The 14,194-nt window shown below is 31.7% G+C and overlaps 1 long non-coding RNA gene across 1 annotated transcript in view; it reads left to right on the forward strand.

The window, feature by feature from the left end:
- The first annotated feature begins 368 nt into the window (after positions 1–368).
- LOC145270844 (uncharacterized) overlaps positions 369–14,194 on the forward strand; it is a 94,449-nt gene continuing 80,623 nt past the window's right edge. The window contains exons 1-2 of the long non-coding RNA XR_013865595.1: positions 369–477; positions 4,535–4,592. This is a non-coding gene — a long non-coding RNA (uncharacterized LOC145270844). The remainder of the gene's footprint in view (positions 478–4,534; positions 4,593–14,194) is intronic.

The raw sequence follows: 14,194 nt of genomic DNA on the forward strand, positions 1-14,194 counted from the left end.
TGTACTTAGTGTAGAATTTAGAAGTACACACACACACACACACACACACACACACACACACACACACACATATATATAATCATAAATACAAAAAATAATTTAAAGTGAAAATAAATTTCGAAATCGAATAAATTAAAAGTAGTTTACTTAACAAAACAGTAGAGTTAAGTTCCAAGATAAACTCTTAACCTTTTTTTTTTTTGGATTTTGGAAAAACAACATATTTGTTTTAAAATATAAAAAAAATTACAATAATTATAAAAGTTTTCTTTTTAAAATAGTTGTCTGTTTTGCATGCATTATGTCCCTTTAACAGTTAACTCCCTTGTCCGGACATTTTTCTTTTAGAGTTTCCTCTGAGTCGACACCGGCACCAGCAGTTGACCGGTGTTTCATTCCCTAGTCAGTTCCCTTTCTAGTCTCACGTGTCTCTGTCTATTATCTTCTGTTGTCCTTCGCCGTTTTAAGCCATCTCCGGTAAGAAACATTATATATCTCCTTCTTAAAGACACTTTTTAAATACTTTTAACGTTATTTTTTTAAAAATATTATTTCATCTTAACTACGAACTTTGTTTATTTTCTTTACCCACATGTCCGACCCCCTTACTTCTAGTTGTGTTGTTCATTTCCTTACGCATACGACTCCCCATTAAGTCTTTATAACTTCTTGATTCTTTTTTTTTTTTTTTTAATTTCAGTTTTAGAATATCTACTCTCAATATGCGCGTGTTAATTAAAAGGATTAAAAAAAATCGAACTTACTAGGGAAGATAATAACTTCCGGTGAATGCCGAAAAAATATCCAGTAAATAAAACGTCGTTTAGTAAATCGTTATTTGTATTTTAAACTAAATATTTTATCGTGGTTTATTTATTTTTTTGTCATTTCATTTAACTTATATGAAAATGGATAATAAACTTCAAACTATTTTTGTTTTCTGCGAACTTGCTCTTCCGTTCGTCATCTTGAATTTATATTTTAAAGGTTTATTTATTGTTTTTTTGTCATTTCATTTAACTTAATATAAAAATGGATAATAAACTTTAAAATATCAATTACTGAATGAATTTTATTATTTCCTTTTCTTTAAAAACTAAGTTTTATTTTTATGGATACATGTGTCGAGTGACACCGATATGATGACTAAAATCGCAAATTAAAAATAACACATGAATTTCTGTTTGCTTTTTTAAATAAAAATAATGCATTGGAGATGTTAAGAATTAAAAATACTTTTATTATTTCAGGAACATTACGATAAGCAGTATTCATTCAATATTTTCACAAAAAAATTATATTAAAAAATATTTAATGTGGTTTTAATGACAAAAATTATCACATAAATTTCGATTACATAGTTTAATAACCGTGTTTCTCTCAGAGTGTAACACTCTGTTCATAAAAAAATACATTTAATATTTCAGAAACATTACAATAAGTAGTTTTCATTCAATATTTTCCAAAAATAATGTAATTTTAAAATTATTTAATGTGGTTTGGATAATAAAAAAAAATCACAACACATTCATTTACATGGTTTAATGACCGTTTTTCTCTCAGAAAATATTTACATTCATTTCAAGCAACGTGTGACACTCTTTTCATTAAAATCAGTAATCATAAACTTCATGCTATTCTTACGAGATCCTCATTTAGCTAAGCCTGTATAATGAACACTCGTTACAAGAAACATTTATGTTGGAGCGATTTGAATTAATATTTCTTAACATGAAAATAAATGTTGTTATTTGGCATGAATACATTGATTTCGAGTTCTATTTCAAGTGTCGTTATTTTCTGGAGTTATTTCTATATTTTTATTTTATGTATGTAAGGATTACCTTGGTTGAAACCTTCTATTAATCGATTTAGTTAAATTTACCTTTGACGGTCCTACTTTTGACTTCAAGAGATTCCTGCAACCTCGGTCTTAAAAATTGATAGATCCCAATTATGAATGGGAAAACACAGAGTCACACATGTAGAAGTTAGTGACTCCACGGTCAGTTTTTACAAATTAACATCACTTCTATGAGTTTTATGAGGTCAGAATTAAAACAAAAATCGTAATACATTTTGTACATTCATCTTAGTTTATTTTTAATAAGTTCATATGCGTGTTACGTTTGTACAGTGGTAACGTCACCAGCTTTGGATGTTACAGTTTTGATGTTGGTTTCGATTGTAGCTGGTGACACCCAAATATGTTGTGTCGTGTTTTGGTTGTGTGAAGCTAGATCTGTTACTAAACTCTCGCTTTGGGATGAGCGGCTAATAAAGATATCTTTTTTTTATTCCATATCCTCAACTTTACTTTATTACTTATCTTTGAAGCTGCCGTGAAAACATTTTTCATTATAAACTTTTTTCATATGTAATTTTTTCCAATACAGAAATTAAGTTTCGACTTTAATCTTTCAAAGACGATAAAAAAAATAAAAATGTCTATAAAAATATGATAAGCCGGCTTTTTAAACCATGTTCACCTATCAGTTTCAACCATTAAATTGTACGTACCATGCAATTAGTTATAGAATTAATAAAGGTAAATTGTACGTACCATGCAACTAATTATAGAATTAATAAAGGTAAAACTTGTAATCTGTTATCTCTCATGTAAATATTAAAATGTTAAATAAAATAATACTAATTTTATCCGTGATATTCACCAAATAGATCGGCTCTATTTCGAAATGATTTATTTTTTATTTTTCTTCTTCAATTCTCTTTTCTGCAAACTTGCTCTTCCGTTCGTCATCTTGAATGTTAAGTTTAGCTTGTAAAGTCAATCACATTTGAAAAATCGTTTCCCTTATAAAAGCAGATAAAGTTAATCGAAAGCAAATTATAAAACAAAAACGTAAGTATTACTACATGAATTTAGTATCGATTTCTGCGCATTTGCAGAATGCATTAAAAATGTAAGGGAGATAACTACATTTACTAAACGAATACTCCTAATGAAAATGTTGATTTATTGTTGAAAATGTTTCGCTGTTGAATGTTTTTTTGTTTTCAATACTGACTTAAACATAAAAATAACTTCTTTTTTGTTTACAAAAAAATTATAAATTTTAAATGTTTTTAACTATTTCACAAGGTTTAAGTATAAAATTTGTCTTTTGTTTTTTTTTCAGCGGATTATTTTATTGTTTTTCGGGTGTGCTAAAAACGAATATATGCTTTAAAACTTGCACAGAGAATTAGTTTTCATTATATGAAGAAATTACTTTTTCAAAAAGTCGGGATCATATTTCTATATAAATTTAATGTAAAATGAGCACCCACTTTCTGGCCACATGGTGATAATTTGTTTTATTTTTTTTTTGTTAACCTGAAATTGTTAATCGTTATTTATTTTCCACCTTAACAATCACCTTTAACATTACAACGTCGATAAGTTTTCAGGTATGCTGAAAACAAATATCGCATTTAACTTTGCTGCAAACGAGTAAGTATCTGGATATTAATCAATGTAATTGTTTGTTATCAGTGGTGGCCAATTAAGTATTAACTTGCACATATAGAATTGGCTACCACCGATAACATAACGAATTACATTCCTTAATATTTGGAAAACTACTTGTTTGTGACAAATATATGTGCGCACTTACATATACAAAAATGGACATCAATGATAACATAAGGAATGATAGTGTCTGTATACAGATTATACTTTATTTTTGTTCTTTAATGTCCTCGTATCCTTATTGAAAGAGGAAATCAAAATAAAAAACAAAAAATACTTTTTGCCAAAAAAAAATAAAGGCAAAAAATGACCCCCTCTCTGCATGGCCATGAAGTAGGTGCTCATTTTAGGTTAAATTTATATTTAAATTTGATCTCTCTCTTTTTGAAATAGTAAATTTTTCATATCATAAAACTATTTCTCTGCACCATTTTTGGAGTATATATTCGTTTTTAGCACCCTCAAAAACTTATAAAAGTCGTCATTGTAAAGGGGGTTTTTTGTGGGTTCAGAAAGATTCTAAACATTAACCAAAATAACAAACCTTATAAATAGCTTTAACTTAATTAAAAAAAAAATAATCATGATCCTTAAACAAATTACAATATAATGGTTCTGATTCTATTTTTTTATTTAATTATGTATTATTTAGATGAGGAATGACTCTTTGTATTATTTAGATTATTAAGACTACTGTTCTCATCTCGAGTGTTATTTATTGGGCAAACATTGTAAAAATAACACCTGTCGCATATTTACTTGCCAGATTGTGATGGTATGTTTAAACTTTAATTCTGTTTTGAAAAGTAAAGGCGACATAAAATTAAATTATTTCGTATTTTGGGAGACATTAAGTGTGATAGATGAAAAGATTGGAATTATTATTAATAGGGTTTTCATAAGTGGATGAACTGCATTTGTCATGTGCTAAGCTTGACTTAGAAATAGCCTTTTATTTGGTAAAATCTCAAACTTGCTGATTGTTGTCATCATGCCTTTTTCTCTTCTCCTTCACGTGACATCAGCATGTGCTATTGTTATGGACTTTTATTTTTCTTGCAGTTATGACTGAAAGTAGTCTTGTGTCCATAGAAACTAAGTAAAAGTCCATGGAAATAAAGTAAGGAACTGTTATCTCCCTCTTGTTATTTGTATGAACTTTTATTTTTCTTTCGACTATGAGTAAAAGAACCTGCGTATCTATCTTTTAGATCCCTAGCCATGTGTTTATTATGAAATTTGAATACGCTTCACATGTTATCTATGATAATCATCTGGGAGGATGTAAGCAAGTAAACTTTTAATCCCATTCCTCATCTTGAGATCAGAGAGGGTAAACTCCTACTGATTGTCACAAGGAAGAGATGCGCTTGTTAGTTCTATTTGGATATAGGGCACCTTATTTACATTGGTTGCTAAAAGGACGTCAGTTCTCAGAGTAGCATGAAAAATACTGTTATTTATTACTACTGCTGTTACTCCCCCTTTGCTATTGTTATGGACTTTTATTTTTCTTCTGATTATGACTGAAGGTAACCTTTTGTCCATGGAAATAAAGTAAGGAACCGTTATGCGCCTCTTGTTATTTGTATAATCTTTTATTTTTCTTTCGCTTATGAGTAAAAGAACGTATGTATCTAACTTTTAGATCCCTAGCCATGTGTTAGTTATGAAATTTGGATACATTTCAAATGTTACCTTTGATAATTATCTGGGAGGATGTAAGCAAGTAAACCTTTCAGCCTCTTCCTCATTTTGAGGTCAGAGAGGATAAAGTCCTAGTGATTGTCACAAGTAGAGTAGAGGTGCTTGTTAGTTCTATTTAGATATAGGCACCTTACTTTTAATGGTTGCCAAAAGGACATGATTTCTCAGATTAGCATGAGAAAAAGCTGATTATTTCATAAGGAGGAGACGTGATTGTTAGTTCTATTTAGATATTTGATTTTCACATCTTGAGATCAGAGAGAATAAACTACTAGTCATTCGATTTGGATATGTTTGGGCAACTTTTATCAGTTGCTAAAAGGAACCTTTCTCAGAGTAGCATCAAAAAAGCTGATCATTTCCTGACATATTTCCCCTAAAATCATATGAAACTAACAAAAATTGCTTCTCTTCTCTACCTGCATAGGTAAAAGGGCTTTGTCGATATATGAAGAACAAGAGAAAGAAAAGACAATTAAGGATATGCAATCAAAAATCCAAATTAAACAATTCTCCTGACAATGCGTTAGGTCAATTATCTCGCAATCGAGTTACTTAACTTCCTGGAAGCTGCATAATTGGTTCTAATGATGAGGTTTTGGTTGGAGTCTAAGAGTATATGAAACGTGCTACAGGAGGAAAATGTTGGTTCACATATATTTTTTCGATTTCCCCTCTGTCTCAAGGCTTTCTAGTTCGTCATCAATTTACACTTCTTTTTTCACAATTCAACAAAACAATTATTACAATAAAAAACAAATACAATAATGAAACTTTCCAAAATCAGTATAAAAACGAAATGTATATTCTTTTTCATATCAACAAAACACAATTATTACACAAAATAACCAACAACAAACATTGTACAACATTTAAAATCAGTGTCAAAGGTATTCCATAGGTCAATTACCCTTTCAGTATGATATTTGCATATTAGTTTTTCTTTCTCCATTTTTAATTAATAATCAGAAAACTTCTGTGTGGCAAAAATATGCATATGCTTACACATACAAAAATGGTCACCACTGATAACATAAGGAATGACACATATTTGTATGCAGATTTTCTTCTTTTTCTGTTTTTTAATGTCCTCGGACTTTATTGAAAGATGAAATTAGAAAAAAAACTTTTATCTCCACTCACTAGGTTGCCATAAATTTATAATGAAAAGTGATACCCCACTTTTAAAAAAATACATTTTTCATATCATGAAAACTATTTCTCTGCACCACTGTTAAATCATATATTCAGCACCCTCGAAAATTTTAAAAGTTGTAAGCATAAAAGTTTTTTGGGGGGAAGGAGGAGGTTGAGGAAATTACGTTTTCAAAGTTCTTTCAAAAATACATTCAACAAACCTTACAAATTACTTGAACTAATTTTCAAAAAAAATAATCATGATTCTTAAAAAAATTACAATATAACGGTTCTGAATTTTTTAGATAAGGAATGATTCTTTGTATTATTTAGATTATTAAGACTGCTGTTCTCATCTTGAATGGTATTTATTGTGAAAACATTGTAAAATTAACACTTAAGATGAGAACAATAGTCTAAATAATCCAAATGATAGGAAAAAATCACGTTTTTTCTTTACATGTATTTTTTATATGTTGAAAACTTGTTTTTGTTTTTCCAGCAATAATGGAGATTCCATAATTACTGGATTGTGATATGACCCTTTAATTTTAATTCTGTTTTTAAAAGTGAAGATGACATAAAATTTTGTATTTTGGGACATTAACTTTGATATATGAAAAGGAAGTTATTATAAATGGGGCATCATTTCTCGGATTAACATGAGAAGAAGCTGATCATTTTTTGACATGTCCAAAATTATCAAAATGGTTTCTAGTTTCCTCTCAACAAAAAAAATCCCCTAAAATCATGAGAAACAAAGAAAAATTGTTTGTCTTTCCTCCCTCTGTTCACAGCCAACTTTCTGCATAGGTTAAATGGCTTTCTTCAAAAAGGAAGAACAAGAGGAGGAAAGAAAATTAAGAATATGCAATCAAAAATACAAATTGACTAATTCTCTTCTGTTCTAATTAAAATACATGACTACTTTTACAAAACGTTAAAACTGACACCCATTATAGGTATTGGTGGTCAGTCCTAGTGTGATATGATCACTGTTAAAATGGGCCAATTTTCTATGCGATATTTTATTGATATTCTTAGCCAACTCAGATCAGCTCGTATGAATGAGGAAGACTTGATTGTCGGATTTTGCAGGTTTTGAGTGTCAGTATATTTGAAAACATACTCGAGTTATACTTGAATTGACTTTAAACGTGTCATCTTGAGGAACTTGCTTTATATTAAGCTTAGGTGCACGTTATCTACGGTCTTCTCTGTGATCCGTCCAAACTGATGTCTGCCACTATCCAACTTAGAGCAGCTGTCACTTTGGGATGATAAAATGATGTGCTCACATGTTGAGGTCCTACAATGCCTTCTTCATCGATTTGTTAACATTTTTGGACCCATTGTCTGTTAACAACTGGAGGGTGCCCCGAATCTGAGGAAAATTTAATCCAACAGCAGATGAACCACTGTTTCAGCCTTCTTGTAAGGGATTGCAAAAACATCCGGCCAACCACTATACATATCAAAGAACATCACTATGTACTGTTTATGCAAAACTGTAAGGTAGAGGCCAGAAATATCCATTGCCAGTTTTGCAAAAGGAAAAGGAAGCAAATTGTACCCCTGCATTCAAGGTTTTTGCTTGTTTATATTTCTAGTTTGGCATGGAATACATGAGTCATCAACATAAATGGTTTTGGTTCCATTTTAGACGATTTACCATTCTTCATCTGCATCTTTAAATATAAAAATGTCCTTACCTGCCTCTTGTTTTCTAATTAAATCAAAACCCAATAACGTATGATGTTCGTGCGATACTGATGAACATTTAACCTTCACTTGTGCAATGCAGACTCTTTCTATTTTTGAAAAAAAAGTGCTAAAAAGCATCATTAGAATGAGAAGAAGCTGATCATTTTCTGACATGTCAAAAATAATCAAAATGGTTTCTGGTTTCCCCCCCACAAAAAAATTCCCCTGAAATCATGAGAAAGTAATAAAAATTCTTTCTCTTCCCTCACTTTTCCCACAGCCAACTTTATACATGCATATGTTAAATGGCTTACTTCAAAAAGAAAGAACAAAAGAAAGAAAAGAAAATTAATAATATGCAATCAAAAATGCAAATTGAACAATTCTCTTGCAGTCGTTCAATCATAATGAAATCGAGTTACTTTAGTGAATCAAAATGTATCGCACAAACCGAGTAATTCCTACCATCTATTTTTACCAGAGAACGTCATTGTCTCTGCTCGAATTCATGGTGCATAACAAAAGATCCACACAAATATTTTTGCTTATATAATGTAAATTATATATATATATATATATATATATATATATATATATATATATTGTGATCATATGCTAGTACATATAACCTTCACAATTGTTTGTCATCCGGTTGCAATAAGTAAACACTATCTCGGTCATCACCATAAACATTTTTGTTTCATTTTCGATGATTTACCGTTCTTCATCTGCGTCTTTAAATCTAGAAATGTCCTTATCTGCTTCTTGTTTCCTAATCAAATCAAAACCCAATAACGTATGATGTTTATGTGATACTAATGAGGATTTAACCTTCTTATTTACCATGTAATTCCTACCATCTATTTCTTCTAGGGAACGTAATAGTCTCTGCTCAAATCAACGATGCATAACAAAAGATCCACACAAACATTTTCCTTCTCTTTTTAAGCCCATCCCTGTATTTTCCTATTCTATATAGGCGAGTTTGATATTAATATTGAATAAATATTCTAGAGGTATGTGATTTTTATAGATAGTGACCTTTATACTATGAAAATATTTATTCAATTTATTATTGATTGGGATAAGCCAGTACAACAACTATCATCAATGGACCTGAGGTAATCTCGTCAGCATCAGAAAAAGCCAAACTCTTTGTCAAGAACTTTGCAGCTAATTCTACCTTTTGCGATCAAGGCCGCCAACCCCCAATATTTCCTCCTGTATCTGAAAACACACTATGTGATATACGTATATCTGTATGTGATGTTGCCAAGCTAATCAAAAACCTTGATTCCAGTAAAGCAACTGGCCCGGACGGTATTCCAATTATAGTACTCAAAAAACTTCAACCTGAACTAGCGCCCATACTTACAAAACTATTTAAACGTTGTCTTAAGGAGAATTGCTTCCCATCCCCCTGGAAAATTTCATCAGTATGCCCTGTATTTAAGAATTCAGGTGATCGCTCATCTCCCTCTTAGTACAGGCCAATAAGTCTCCTGTGCGTCATGAGTAAGTTGCTGGAATCTGTGTTAAATACAGAAGTAATCAACCATCTCAACAAAAATAACCTTCTTAGTGACACTCAATATGGTTTCCGTTCTGCTAGATCTACAGCAGATGTGCTTACAGTTATATCTCATAGGATTAGCAAATCTCTCGACAAAGGCAACCTTTCTAGGGCAATTGCTCTTGACATATCTAAGGCCTTTGATAGGGTATGGCATAAAGGTTTACTTCATAAGATCTCTAGCTATGGTATAGCTGGAAATGTCTTCTCAATTATTAAATCATTTCTTTCTGATAGGTTCATAAGAGTAGTAGTTGAGGGGCAAAAATCAGAAGCCCACAGTATTAATGCCGGTGTCCCTCAGGGGTCCATCCTGGGCCCAACTCTTTTCCTGATCTACATTAATGATCTTCCAAATCACATCCTTACATCATTTGTAGACATTTATGCTGACGACACTACCATTTATGGTAGCACATCTAAGTTAGTAAATGACCAAGTTCTCTCCAATTCTCTCTCCTCTGATCTTGAGCATGTAGTACAATGGGGAAAGGAGTGGCTGGTTACTTTTAATGCATCTAAAACCAAGCTTCTCTCTTTACATCATCAACATTCTGATCCCCATCTGGCATCAATTGAAATGAATGGCTCTCGTCTTCAGGAGGCCTCAAGTTTTGACAAGCTTCTGGGCTTGACCATTACTCCTGATCTTAAATGGAACATGTATATCAAATCTGTTGCCAAGGCCGCTGGAAAAATGGTGGGATCTTTCTATCGATCCAGTAGATATCTCACTGCTGATGCAATTCTCTATTTATATAAGAGCCAGGTACGTCCAAGGATGGAATACTGTTGCCACATCTGGGCAGGAGCTGCTAGAAAGGACTTGTCCTGCCTTGATAGAGTTCAAAATAGACTTCGTAGCCTCGTAGGAGATGTCCTTTTCTCTTCCTTGCAACCTCTATCTCACAGAAGAGATGTTGCGAGTTTGTCTCTGATGTATCGTTATTTTCATGGAAAGTGTTCGACTGAGCTTCAATCTATGGTCCCCCCTCGCAAAACTTTCACAAGAAACACTCGTCTAGCTGTAAACACTATCAATAATTCCCCCACTCTTTATCTGTGCCTAAACCTAAACGTAGATTCCATGAACAAAGCTTTTTTATTAGAACTGCACGCCTGTGGAATTGTCTTCCGTTTTCCTGCTTTCCGGCTGACTACAATATGGTTGTCTTCAAGTCTAACGTAAATAAGTTCTTGATGAGCCGTTCCATATAAGTTATCAAATTTAACAAATTTTCATTACTAATGATTATTATATTGTCCAATTTCTACTGTACACTCTTTAACCCTTATCCTTCAGTGGCCTATTGGTCTTGATAATGTGGTGATACCTATGAAAAAAAAAAGAAAAAGTCCAATGTGAACAAGTTCTAATTGAATCGTCCCCCTAAGTAATCCAAGTTACAAAATTCCCACTGTTTACTATGCTAAAATCACAATGATTAATGTATACATATTAACCTTTATCCTTGAGTGGCCTGTGGGCCTTGATAAGTGGTGACATCCATGTAAAAAAAAAAATCTGCGAGCTTGATTTTTAAGCCGACTTTTTACCCTATCGGGGATTTAATTATTTTGTTTATCAAGCATAATTACTTGAGGGGCATGGTATTCCGTTTTTGAATTGGCCTGCACAATCTCCAGACATCAATCCTATCAAAAACGTATGACATTATATCAAGCTACAGCTACATAATGATAAAATTTCAAATCGGTTAGAATTTTCGACAAAAATGAAAGAAAAATATGATACCCTTTTACCAGAGTATTACTGAAGACTAATTCAAGGAATGCCCAAAATAAAGACTCGTAATTATTTTTAATTAAATACTTGACAATAACACGCAAGATGACACCCAAGATGAGAACAGTATTCTGAAGAATCCAAATAATATGAATGATCAATCGTCATCTCTAAAATGAAGAAACGTAAAGATTTTTAATTAAATATTTGATATTAGAAGCACATTAATTTTTTGACTGACCAGTATTGCATAAAACTATACTAATTTTCTTTTTTTTGAATTTCATTAATAAAAACGTTTTGAATATTTTTAATAAAAATCAACATAATTCAAGTTAACAACATGAAATATTATTTTAAAATGTATTTTATATTTAAATAAATAAATATTTATATTTTAAATAAAATGTATTTATATTTCCAGAATTTGCGACAATGAAAAAAATGAATTTATGGACGAGAATGACATTTTCTCATTGGTGATTTACAATAATTCTTCAGATGAATTTTTGAAAGATACAAGTTACTATCATTACATTACATAGCAAACATGGGAGACAAATCGCATTCTTGTGAAGTATGTGGTTCTTCTTTTACACGGAAGTCACATTTGTTGATTCATATGAACACACATACGGGAGACAAACCACATTCTTGTGAAGTATGTGGTTCTTCTTTTGCACAGAAGTCAAATTTGTTGCGTCATATGAAAACACATACAGGAGACAAACCACATTCTTGTGAAGTATGTGGTTCTTCTTTTACACATCAGGCAAGTTTGTTGTGTCATATGAAAACACACACGGGAGAGAAACCATATTCTTGTGAAGTATGTGGTTCTTCTTTTGCACACAAATCAAATTTGTTGTGCCATATGAAAACACATACAGGAGACAACCCACATTCTTGTGAAGTATGTGGTTCTTCTTTCCCACATAAGTCAAGTTTGTTGTGTCATATAAAAACACATACAGGAGAGAAACCACATTCTTGTGAAGTATGTGATTCTTCTTTTGCACAGAAGTCAAGTTTGTTGCGTCATATGAAAACACATACGGGAGAGAAACCACATTCTTGTGAAGTATGTGGTTCCTTTTTTGCAGAGAAGTCAAATTTGTTGGATCATATAAAAACACATACAGGAGAGAAACCATATTCTTGTGAAGTCTGTGATTCTTGTTTTGTACGGAAATCACAGTTGGTTAGTCATATAAAAATACATACGGGAGACAAACCACATTCCTGTGAAGTATGTGGTTCTTCTTTTGCACGGAAGTTTACTTTGTTGAATCATATGAAAACACATACGGGAGACAAACCACATTTGTGTGGAGTATGTGATTCTTCTTTTGCACAGAAGTCGCATTTGTTGCGTCATTTGACAACACATATCGGAGACAAACCACATTCTTGTGACGTATGAGATTCTTCTTTTTCAGTCATACACTCTTCACTATGACTATGAAATTCCTATAGGTACATAACTAGAAAATATGGCTATTAATCCTGACATAGTTATATGGAACAAGAAGGGGAATGTGGCAAACTTAGTTGAAGCAAGCGTTCCTAATAATGATGATCCTAGTTGAAGTAATCATTTCTAACGATGCTGGCCTTAACAGAGCAGAGAGGGAGAAAATAACAAAATACCAATGACTTATGTACGACATAAAAAGAAACTGGAATCTTACGAATGTATCAATCATACCTGTCATTATAGGATCAACCAGCTAATGAAAAGGATTTTAAAAACTATCTGGCAAATATGCCGAGTGAACTAAGTGCAGTACAAGCAATAGAAATTTTAATATTTTGAAAAGGGTTGGTGTCAGGAAAATGATAAAATCATTTTTATGACCTTTTGTTTGTGTTGTAAGTCCAATATTTCACGAAAAATAACTTAATCAGGGTAGTTAGTTCGTAGTTTTTTGTGGGATTTTCCTTCATTTTGTTAATTTAACTCTATATATATGTATGTTAGAGAGAAAGTAAGTCCCAGAGAAGAAATGTAAAAGTGCATTCGAGCAGGAATATGAAATAAGAAAATAGTTGCACACTATTTGAAGACACTTGTTTTGAATAGAAATTTGAATATTTTGAAAACTTTAGGTGTCAGAAAAATGATAAAATCATTTTTATGTCCTTTTGTTGGTGTTGTAAGTCCAATATTTCGCTAAAAAATAGCTTCATCAGGGTAGTTAGTCAGTTCATAGGTTTTTTTCATTTTATTGTTATAGAGGAAGTAAGTACTGGAGAAGAAATTTAAAAGTGCGAGCTGTACATTTTTAACGTGTGCGTTTGCTCCAGTTTCGAGCAGGAATATGAAATAAATAATCTTAAAAACTACCTGGCAGATGTACTTAGTGAACCAAGTGCAAGAAAGATTCAAACAATTGCTCAGAAAGAGACTTAGAATCTTAAAATGATTGTTCGTTGGAAATGTATAAGATAAAGGGTGAATGCCTGGCATCCGATAGGGTATGCCATCACCAGCTTAAACAAAAACATTAAATTAAAAAACAGCTAAACAACATTCCGTTGACATATGTGGTTCTTTGCATAGAAAGAACATATAGAGTTTAATTCGAGTTTCATGTAAGAAGGCCATTGATTTCTGAGAACTTCGACTGATCAAAATTGAAACAAAAGAGAAAATTGTATGAAATATACTAACAGGTTTAATAATAAATATTAAAAAATATTTGCACACAATTTCTAGAAAACCAAAATTTTGCAATGAAGCGATAACAGGGATAACAACTGTCTATAAATATCTATATATTCTAATAAAATTACGTGTAAGTTCCAGGAGAATCTCTTCAAACTAACTAAAATGTATGGATAAACTAACTAT

This window comes from Euprymna scolopes, chromosome 46 (genome assembly GCF_053919585.1).
Source record: "Euprymna scolopes isolate OS-2025 chromosome 46, ASM5391958v1, whole genome shotgun sequence".
NCBI lineage: Eukaryota > Metazoa > Mollusca > Cephalopoda > Sepiida > Sepiolidae > Euprymna > Euprymna scolopes.